Source organism: Pocillopora verrucosa, chromosome 11, assembly GCF_036669915.1.
Source record: "Pocillopora verrucosa isolate sample1 chromosome 11, ASM3666991v2, whole genome shotgun sequence".
In the NCBI taxonomy this organism is placed as follows: Eukaryota; Metazoa; Cnidaria; class Anthozoa; order Scleractinia; family Pocilloporidae; genus Pocillopora; species Pocillopora verrucosa.
The window spans coordinates 667,680-677,536 of record NC_089322.1 but is presented as its reverse complement, the minus strand read 5'-3'; the positions used below and the strand labels follow the sequence as shown (position 1 = coordinate 677,536).

The 9,857-nt window shown below is 38.4% G+C and overlaps 1 pseudogene; it reads right to left on the bottom strand.

The window, feature by feature from the left end:
- Window positions 1-306: 306 nt before the first annotated feature.
- On the bottom strand, window positions 307-1,024 carry LOC136284447 (uncharacterized; annotated as a pseudogene).
- Window positions 1,025-9,857: the final 8,833 nt, after the last annotated feature.

The window sequence follows — 9,857 nt, the reverse complement described above, 5'->3', positions numbered from 1 at the left end:
AATACATTTGTTTTAGTAATGGTTTGTCTTAAATAAAAGGTACAAGAATTTGCAGCTTGATAGTTTTAATAGTAAGATGAAGTATACACAGATAAATGAAATTTGTATCTAAAAGGAGTAATTCTGTATACTGATAGGATAATTTCATAAATGAATCAGACATCATTGTTAGTCAAATAATAAAAAAGCTTTCAGCTGTTATGTTTGGGTAAAACCATACTTCTATTTATTTACTCCAATGTATTACAGTCTACAAGATACGAAGATTAAATTTTAAAATATCTGCTCGTGTTAAAAACATGTTTCCCTCAGAACTTTGTTTCAGATTACATTCAGGGTTGTCATTCTTTTGATGTATGAAGTTTCGTGACAAGGTCTAACAAAACATTAGCAACTCCTACTGTTAATTAACTGTCAAGCTAGATAGTATTCAAATTCAATAGCTTTTGCAAATTTGAGTCCTTTGCAAATCCTTCTCGATCATAGCGCTGCACGCAAAATGTGGTTACTACCCTTTGTTGTTTTGTTGAATAAACCATTTGCAGCGGCGTAGTTTGTGTAACAACAACAATTGACCTGCCGCTATAACTTTGAAGCGCGTGACCATCCTCGGGGATTTTCTCGAAGTGCCGCTTCTTGAGAAAATTCTCTCCTTTAAATCTCGCGAGAGACCAAATTTTTCTGCAGTGTCGAGCCTTTAGAAAGTTAGCGTTATTCTCTCACCATTCTTGGTTGTGTCCGCACTTCCCCTGTAGCCCTGTACTAAAACCCAGATATGTATAAGATTTGAAATGGCATAAAGAGAGTGATGGGCGCCATAAGGCCGGTCATTCTAGAGCGAGCGAGCTTCGTATTAATAGAGCCCGATCTCCTTAAGAAAGCCATCCACCAGGGGACCTACAAGCTCCAGCTTGTTGCCTGTGAGCTCTTCCAACACGGGATCAAGGTCTCTCATCCCGTAATTACGTTTATTTTCTGCGAAACGAACCCTCCTCAACCATTCTTTCTCCGTAGAGAACTTCATCTCTAAAAAAAAAAAACTGAGTAAAAAATCTGAGAGTTCATCCTCCAAATGGATCAGATCTCAATGTATGAGTACTTTGCTTGAAGACATAACTACAACGGAGTCTCTTGACTAGTCCCAAGCCGCGTGTCGCTCGATAGACCACAGGATATGATTGGCCACTGTATCACATTACGTCAGAGGAAACATCTACAATAAGGGGACAAAAGTGCAACGGTACAAACGGTAGATTAAGCACCCGATTATTCGCTTATAATTAACCGCTTACATGCAGGTTTAATTAGCATCAAATGAACGCATATAAGCGGTCAAAGTAGGGCCTATTTACTTATTGTGAGCCTGTGACGTATGGGATTAAATTAGCGCCCTGTGCGGCACCCTTCGCTGACCCCTTTGCTTATTTGCTCTATTGTGGTTTTCATTACAGAACGAAATACTAATTCTGGACGACCTTTTCTACCTGTATAATGTAAACGCAGTACGACACATATATTTCTATAAATCCTCTCTAGGAACGAGGGAAACATAGAAAAAGACAGAAAAAGACATAAATACTTGCTTATACAGGCTAAATTATCTTGCTTGTAAACGCGGTGTGAAATTAATTTCGTTCCGGAACGAAACTTATTTGGAATTATGTAAAAGTAGGAGTAATGGGTTCCTGGTAAAAGTACCATAGGGACGGATCATCAGATTTTTGAGGGGAGTAGGGACTGCGCACAAAAAGCTGACCCCCGCGCGCTTATAGTGCAGTATAATTAAGGCAAGAAAAACTTGGGTTAGTATATGAAGAGTAACAAATGGGTCAAAACGATTTCGTTATTTTCAAACACTAGTTATTATGAGAACCGATGTCATCGCAATTGTCAGTCTGTTTTCCTCTATAAGATGAAAAACTATTGTTAAAGGTGAATCTGGGAGGCTTCAATGTTGTCAAGATAGCATTCTATTTAAGTGAAAGCATAACGTCTTGATGAGAAATAATTTTGCAATTATTATTTCTATGCATATTCTCTATACTGTTCTCTACACATTTCCTAAGGTGCTGACAAGGAGAATTTGTTAAACAATTCAGAATTTCTCAAGCTGGGAATCATTTCCTTTATTGTGGCCTTAATGTTTCATACAGGGGTGATATTGTCAGCAGAAACTAAATGCTAGTCACTCTTACGGGTTGAAGGGTTAACGCATGCGACAGCGTTTTGCTGTTGTTACAGAATAAAGGACTCAATTGTTTGTTCATAAAGCCGTTTCATAGAACATTGAAAATTAAAAATCCCACGCAGCAAATGGTAAGGGTTCTCGAATATTTTTTTTCACGGTTTGCAAAAATGTTTGAAGGATAATTAACATGCTAGCCTCCTTTTTGCGTGAAAATATGCACGGATATTAGATCATGGGCATTTTCTGAGAGACGAACATTTTTCTTAGAGCGAAGCTCGAGGAAAACTGTGAACTTCAAGGCTATTGCTAATTAACTTGCTATTGAAATACACTCTTTTACCGCTAAATAGATAAAGCCAGGTAATATTCCTGCCTTTCGTCCAGGGAAAAATAGAATATCTGTTTCATAACGGCCTTTGCCATCAATCTGTTAAAAAGAGCGGATAGATCTGTTAACAGAGTAAGAAAATGTACAATAAAATAACACACTTCACTTACAAGGAAATGCTTAGCTCTAAGTAGAGAACGTAACACCTTCGTTGTTGCTAATCCGGAAAGGTTTGAAACGTTATGCGATTTTTTATTTTTTATTTTTTTCTGGCTAAATCTAGCCTACAAATATACAGAGGTCTGTATTTGTTTTGCTAAGCATGAATCCCTGCGCGAGGTTTGGACTGGACCGTCTGTCTTTTGTTTTTGTTGTGATTTCGTTTCTTGTTGGTTGGAATCAATAATGCTAAAGAGAAGACTTCGCACATTTATTGATATAACGGTGCTGATCACGTGTAATGGAGTGAAGCGGTAAGGCAGTTCTCTTTTCTTTTTAATTTTTTTCAGCCAGAAAAGAAATGGCTTCGACAAAACCTCCTCCGGTCACGAATATCAGCTGATATTTGCTACACTGTTTGATTTCCAAACGCAAATCCTTGAATATAGCTGCCGTTAATCTATTTGACAATTTTTCTTCTTCTTCCATTTGGTCGTAAACGATTCTTTAAATCTATGGTTCTGTCACGAGCTTGTTTTCTTATTTTTAGTGCCCAGCAAGCCTCCTCAAAGGGTGGCTGCTGAAAGACTAAAAGCTGCAGAATTCATTCAGGTCACCTGGATTCCTGTGCCTTTCGGTTATGTCGGAAAAAGTTGAAAAGGAAGTTCTTCCAACGGAGGAGGAAACAGCCATAGCAAGATCAAAGGATCTCTTCCTATTTCTGAAAGTTCAAACCTCGTAAATTTACGAAATTAAAGTGGCGGCGTTCACATAAAAGGGAATGGACCTGTATAGCGATTATGTTGATGGTGGTAAGTTGGATGCGGGAGTGAAATACCAGGAGAGGAGAAGTAGGATAACAGCCTCATTATGAGTTGTTTTAAGATCTATATTTGAAATTTACGGCCAATTAACTGCCAATTAGGATTCATAAGCATACTACAGAGCCTTACTGGGGATAAGGTCAATTATATCATGACACAAACAAAATCCTCTAACCCCCGCCCCCACGGGATGAGTAATGCAGACCGCTTCCCTATGTGGTGTGATGATTTGGTTCTCTCGTTGACTGAGAGGTGAGGGAGAGGGTAGGATATTAGCTTATTAGAGGGTAGTGATTTTTGTCCTTCAGACAAAAAAAAAAATGGAAAATTTTCCCTATTTTTTTTCCGTCTTTCCTTCTCTTTAAAAACCTGTCTGTCCGAAAATCCTTTAAATTAACTACTGGTATACTTCTCCATATCTAAGGGTGAAAGGTGATTTATTTCGAAGACTATTACAACACGTTTCTAACTATTTTTGTGCTTTGGATGGAATCTCACCAGCAAAGCTTTCTGCGACAAAAAGTTGGTAAGTTCATATCATCAATGGATTGGCATGTTAATGACAAACTACGCACTGATTAATCCAATGGGTAATTATTCATTGACTAATAGACTTAATGGTCGATTTAGAATCGACTGACTAATTGACTGGCCAGCTGACTGATTGATGGTTTAATTGATCGATCGATAAATAGAATTAGTAAATGACTGATTGGTTGTCTCATTGCTTGGTCCTGACCACTCACAAAAGTGTCCTTAACCTGTTTTTTGATTTTAAATTTTGCAGCGAAATGATTATAATTATATTGCTTACAACGTTTGAGTTTTCAGTTTGCTTGGCATATGTGTGGATACATATTCATGTCATTTCAGGTTGGAGGTATTCAAAACTCTACAGAGCAACGCGTCGGCGATTTGGAAAACGCAAGTCTAAACGAAAGTAATATTGAAGTTTCCCTTTTTTCTTTGATAACTTCTTGTTTTTTCTTTAACCAAAAGGAAACAGTTAATCTGCATGTAGTCTGTGTGTTTTTCTAGACACATAAACATGGAAAAGAAAAAATGTTTTGTTTTGCCAGACAGGTTCCCTCGTCCAAAATTGGACATGCCCGTTTTTTTAATAAGTAAGGGGAGGTGTCAAAAAAATTGAAAAGCTGACATGAGAAGGATAATTTTTAGCTTCATATCATTCACTGCCGACTGTTCATTTCTTTTCCGGTTTTGTTATTGTGGACGTCATAGCAAACAATCCAATTGATATCAGCGATATCAAACACATTGATCTTTGCGATGCAAGCTTGCGCGGCCGGTTATTTTGAGATTGAAATCTAAGCAAGCTCACTTGGAAGAGTAACCTTGCAGCAAAAAAAGCACTATTTGAAATACGTGTTGATTAGTAAAGCCGTGAGAAAACTTTTTCAAAATTATAGGTCTCAATTTACTTATAACTGAATCACAGATAAGAATTATACAAACTTTGAGGACCTCTGTTCAGCACTGGAGGATGGAAAAGTTGAAGGTGTTCTTTTAGACACTTACATTGCAGCGGAGCACAAAGACGATCTGTTCAACGACAAAATCTTTGTCAAAGAGATTCTGGACAGACCATTTGGCTATAGAGTTTTTCTATCAGGAGCGGCAGGGAGTATGGAACAGAGATGTCAAAATTAAATCAGCATGCAAAGAAGCAAAATATTCCATATCATCTAGAACACAACAGAAACGCTTGATGTAAGTGTCTCATTTCTTTAAAAAGCGCCTTTGTTTTAAGCACATGGGGTATTGCAATGGCTTTGGAGGTATTTTTTGGGGGGTTAGAAGAGAAAATTTGGTTTCATTGAAGCAAAAAATAAACCAAAGCAATCACAACGTCCAATCAGAGAAAAGGAGGATATCGACAGAGTCAGTAAGAACGCACAGTAAAAACAATCAAACTGTCTGAAGGGCAGGAAAACGCGAGTGACCAATTCATAAAGCCGATTCTATCAGTACTTTACCACGTCTCAACTTCTTGGCTTGCCTGTCTCCTTCTTGCAGCCGCCAATCTTCAGTGAAGTTAGCCAGTCCTTCCTTTCAAACATGCGGGAGCTATCTGGGTTTCTTATCATTCTCATGCATGCTGCCACTTTTCCGGGATCTGCCTTCATGCCAGTTCTCTCTGCCAGATCAGATTTCGTAGACAGATACAGCTTAACTTCACAAGTGAAACGTACGGCTTCACTTCTTGGCTTATGCAGTGCCCAACCAAGCTGCAGGTCACTGCTAGAACTACTTGCTCCGTGCTCGTGCTGTTCGCCAGTAGATTCTAAGTGAGCTCTGTCAATATCCTCTTTGTCAACACTGAGGAATTTCTCCAACCAGTCTCTTTTAAGTCTATCATAAGCTGTATCAAAATTTCAGCGAATGTGGTAGTGCTCGCCAATATCAAGGTGACTCTCTAGTTTACTGCATTTTTTAAAAACCATGTTGCAGCCTGGCTTAGAACCAGCGGAAAGAACATTCGATTATCCACCATCACTATTTGTTGTTGTCTTATGGAGCCGAGCTGCCTTGAGCGGGAAGAAGTTCTCATTTACAACAAGTCCTGTAGGACCCTGAGGCTTAACGATGAAATCTTGGTAAGGAATCGGCCTACCCTGCCCAATACCATAAGCTCTCCATATTCGCATTCCTTCCCCCTCAAACTTGAAGTTGTGAAAGAAATTAAAAACAATCAAACAAACAAAGAAACAGACCGTTTCTAAAACACACCTTTGGGGTAGCACATGTTGTCCAGGTTCCTCAGGGAACAGTCAATCCTTTTTTTTTTGGGAAACGTATTTGGGCTGTCCTGGTGTACCGGTACACGGGGGAATTCCTATTGTTTTCATATCGGTGTGAGAAGAATACATGAAAGTCATATATTTGTACTGCGGAAAATACATTTTAAGCAAATGAAGATCATCGCAGTATATACTCAACTTAAGCAGTTGAGAAATAAGGCCTGAAAAAAATTCAGGCCTGAAATTTCTGAAATTTTATTTCTCAACTGCTTAAGTTGAGTATATACTGCGATGATCTTCATTTGCTTAAAATGTATTTTCCGCAGTACAAATATATGACTTTCATGTATTCTTCTCACACCTTCTCCATCTACGGGTATATAACGAACTCACAATTGACCAGCTCCCAGTTGGCTTGATAGCTCAGTTGGTTAGAGCGCTGCACCGGTATCGCAGAGGTCATGGGTTCGATTCCCGTTCAGGCCTGAATTTTTTTCAGGCCTTATTTCTCAACTGCTTAAGTTGAGTATATACTGCGATGATCTTCATTTGCTTAAAATGTTTTCATATCCATGCCTGGAGTTGTGACGCAGTCAGTTAATGTTTCGTTCCTTTGTGTACTAGTACACGAAGACACAACCACGTATTTGCTCTGTATCTTTCTGCAGTCTGTGCAGATTATTAGTAATTCACATATTAACGATTTCTGTCAAATCTACACTGGATTTGTAATTTTTAGACAGGAAAAATAGACAATAGGAATGTTAAAACTGGGATGGGGCACTGGGATCGGAACAAATTAAGGCTGGGAGAGAAAGATCCATACCCAACCATATCCATCTACTTTTCCCACCTATCCCCACCGCCCCCTTTTTTCGGGGGCCTCTAAACAACAACCCAGTTTCCCCTCTTGGAACGCTTCAGCAACAGTGAAAACCTCTGCTTCTTTTCTCGCTTTATGCTAACTCCCAATATAAGCCAAAGTAATATGTGTTATGGACTCACTCGCTTGTAAAATGTCCTGACGGATACAAAGTGATTAGATTGACAACAGTACGTAATGAGAGTGAAACCCAGCGAAATCTACGTTTTAATTTGTCTGTAACGACTAAAACCAAGCCTTACCATAAGCGTTTCTCTTCTCGGATTACCAGATTAGTTAAAACGACTTGAAAATTAATTAATTTTTACTTGCGCGAACCAACAGGCACAGTGTCTCCCATGATATTTTTTATTTCTCTTGCTGTATTGAAATTAACATCATGTGTTCCAAAAATCGCCGATTTTTTCCTTCATGTCTTGGATCTTGGCAAGTTTTCGGCGCTTGCCAGTACTTTCCTAGCCCATGACGATGAGCTGGACAAACCGTCATTTTTTTCTATCCGCTCCTCAGTGATCTCCAACAAACCAACCCTTGCTGATATTAGGTCCTTTTCAGACACACTTTCCCTGAAAAGGTGGTGTTAATTAGATGCGCATTGATATCAGAATTACAACACTCAAAGATACTAAATCTGTACCTCCTCGACTACTTTCACATTTGCCTCCCGAAATGTTTGGAAACGAACACGACGCGGCCCTTCTTCAAAGCAGCTAATGTGAATCTTCGCCATGAGAACTTTCAATTATACCCGTCGCAATGTAAATATTTTCGACGTGTTGAGTATAAAATTTGCATGTTACATTATTTGAAATAAGCTCAATTAACATAAAAGCTTACAAACAGACACACAAAAAAAAAAAAAAAAAACCAAAAAAAAAAAAAAGAAAAAGAAAAAGACATATCTTCAATGGAGTTAAACTTTCGGTGCATAGTAAGGTAATTTAAGTTGATTAATTGCAGTAAAAAAGGTAATTTATCACTCTTATCGTTTACCATTTATTTCGACCATCCATTCATTTCGATGTGGTTAAAAATGAATCCGTGACATACCAGCGTGACACATGACTGAAATCAGCATTCTCGTAGCTCAGGTAAACATGTAGCTGTCTTCATTATTACACCTCTTACATGAGCGTTTCTAAATCTGTAAATAACGACATTTTAATTTTTTTTACAGCACAAGATGGTTAGGACTAACTAGATGGAATTTTGTCAACGTGTTTTTTACAGTCTGCCTGAGACAGTTTAGCATAATGTTACGCAGAAGACGTTCCTTTCTAACTTCGTAATTCATAATTTTCAGGCACGTTTTGATGAATTTATGGATTCCTCGCCATAAAAAAAGCTGAGCTAGTTTTCAAAATAGACTCTTCTTCAGATATTGATTTTGAACGAGAAAGGAAGTAACCACAAATATGCATAAATTAAGCCATGCGCCCTTTGACCATGGAATGTTACCAAAGTTCATCGAGCTCCTGCAGGTGGAAAACACCAGTCTCCAAAAATGTTGTTCTTGGTTTTGACTAAAGCTTCTTGGAACTACAGCACGCTTGCTTAAATTTGAAATGGACTGTCTGAGTGGTATTTTTGTTACAACGTAACTCTCAGTTATTGAATCAGATTTTGGATATTTTGCCATCAATCAATAGAAGCGACGTAAAACTATACAACGTGTCCCTTTTTTGTCATTTGATAAGATGCGTCAAGTTTTAGACCCCTCAGCGAAAAGCTTAAAATTGACTCTGAAATAAACAATTTTCCTTGTCCTGGACCGTTCTTGCATATCATCGTCCTTGCATATCAATTTTGGCGAAGTAGCCCTACGAACCAATTAAATCCGATATTTGCCTATAGAATAGAGTAATCATCTCACTGTGAAAATTTCAAAGAATCCTGTGATCCGCCGAAATTCGAGTGGTCGGTTCTTTCGCGGACAGCCTATTAAACTCTTTACGGTGGTCAATTTACGTTTTCAACTCTGTAGTTAACACTAAATTACACTATTATACTCTCCCACCGACGCAGCACCACACTTTCTATAGAAAATTACCCCCTTTATTCGTTTCAAAATAAGTTGTATTTTTCAAGCAACTCCAAATAAGACAAATTAAAACGTTTCTTTCCGAGCGAGAGATCATTGTAGGAGCCACTGAGACGCAATTAATAAATAAACACTGCGAGCGTTGTGATGGTGATGGTGACAGGACAAGCTCTGCTTGCCGATAGGTTCCTTCGCGCATACCTCACATGAAAATTTCGTAGGAAGCTGTAGTTGTTTATTTCCCATGTGATGCTATACATCAGTCAGAATCATAAGTGGCGCAAGCACGACTTGAGGACCAAGCGAAGTATGACCCCCTTTATTTGATAGAAAGAAAACAATGGCAGATGGCAAAAATAACAGTTCACCTCTGGGACTAATGCTTTTTTAAAAGCAGTTTGCAGTTTATCGGAAACCATTTTTTTTTTCGAGTCGAAGTGGGCAATTAAAGTTAACTGTATTGCATTCATGTGCATTATGTTGCGTTTCTCTTCGTTATGCGACTCTGTTAACGGTGGATAATATTTTTGAACACCTGCCACGAGTGAATAGAACACGTTTTGTTGCGTGATCGCTCAAGGATGTTGAAGTTTCTTTAATTAAAAAGCTTACAGCTTGTTTAAATTAGCTGATATTCTCTAAATTACAAACACATCTTCGAGTGTGCTCCTT